This window comes from Portunus trituberculatus, chromosome 2, assembly GCF_017591435.1.
Source record: "Portunus trituberculatus isolate SZX2019 chromosome 2, ASM1759143v1, whole genome shotgun sequence".
Classification (NCBI taxonomy): domain Eukaryota; kingdom Metazoa; phylum Arthropoda; class Malacostraca; order Decapoda; family Portunidae; genus Portunus; species Portunus trituberculatus.
Window position 1 is genome coordinate 8,097,998 of NC_059256.1, and position 1,316 is coordinate 8,099,313.

Here is a 1,316-nt window from a genome sequence, read left to right on the forward strand (position 1 = left end):
TAACACTTCTGCTTGAGTCGAATGGGGCTGCGTGAATCCAACTTCGGGACAGTAGCGGGGCTTCATGAGACGGTGACGTGGAGGGTTCATGAGACGGTGACGTGGAAGGTTCATGAGATGGTGACGTGGAAGGAGAGGTGGAGAAGTGGCGAACGAGGTAGCAAGCGGAGGAGGTGATGGTAGTGGAGTATGTTACGATATGATATTGTGTCAGACACTAAAAATAAATCTTTAAACACATTTAAAATACATGTAAAGAAACAGCTTGAAAGTTCATACTAAAATCCTCGCCATCATAACAGTCAAACTTTATTTATTTATTCATCTTTTGCATACTTGTATACTGTATTACTTTGTTTCCTAGGGTCGACCAGGGCGGCGGGTCACCGGTGTGGGTGGTGAAGTGCTCAGATGAGCGGCGGGAGTTGAGCCTGGCTAGCCACCCGATACCTGACCCGCTGCGCTGGTGGACCGCTCCCCGTCACCTTCCTCCTCCTCCTCCTCCTCCTCCTCTCCCCTCCCCTCCCCTTCCCCTCTTCCTCCCCCGCCCCTCCCCCTTCCCATTCCCCCTACCCTCCCAGTACCAAGTTCCCTTCCAAGCCTTACCGTGTGATTGCTGTCATTAACTAAGAATATTACATTAATGTATGTGAATGATATGGGGCAATTCTAATAGGTTTCCTTTTATGTCTGTTCATGTATGTATGTATGTTTATGTATTGTAGTATAGTATTGTATTTTTTTTTTTTTTTTTTTTGTAAATCGACTGCTAATCCGGCAAGGAAAATAGTCCATAGAGAGCTTTGAGCTCAATGGACTAGGGCTAAAGATTTAAACTTATTATTATTGGATCGTTAATTATTATTATATGTACTGTATATGAGCCAATAAAGCAATCAATCAATCAATCAATTTCTCTCTCTCTCTCTCTCTCTCTCTCTCTCTCTCTCTCTCTCTCTCTCTCTCTCTCTCTCTCTCTCTCTCTCTCTCTCTCTCTCAGGTGCATATTATACAAAAGTGTATTGCGGCAAACCAATCTGATTATTGCAGTTCCTTTAGTGTCCTGATAAATCCGTAGTAGTGTTATAGATGCATGTCATGTTGTAGAAGTGCGTGTGTGCAGTGAGATGAGGTGAAGGTGAGGCGTGGTGTGGTGTGGGTGAGGCGCCTCGCCATATCGTGAGGTGGAGTAATTCAGATGAAGTGAAGTGAAGGGAAGAGAAGTGGGATAGAATAAAGTCAAGAAATAACAGTTTATGCATGAGTGTGTTGTGAGATGAGAGTAAGGCGGTGTGTGGTGAGCATGAGCTGCCGTG

At 44.8% G+C, this 1,316-nt stretch overlaps 1 protein-coding gene across 2 annotated transcripts in view; it reads left to right on the forward strand.

Annotated features, from left to right (window-relative positions):
- Window positions 1-977: 977 nt before the first annotated feature.
- LOC123504486 (serine/threonine-protein phosphatase 6 regulatory ankyrin repeat subunit C-like) overlaps window positions 978-1,316 on the forward strand; it is an 8,925-nt gene continuing 8,586 nt past the window's right edge. The window contains exon 1 of one of the 2 annotated variants that reach the window (XM_045255035.1): window positions 978-1,316. This exon is cut by the window's right edge and continues 398 nt beyond it. The gene's annotated coding sequence lies outside the window, so the exon portion shown is untranslated. The other variant, XM_045255026.1, reaches the window with a different exon arrangement.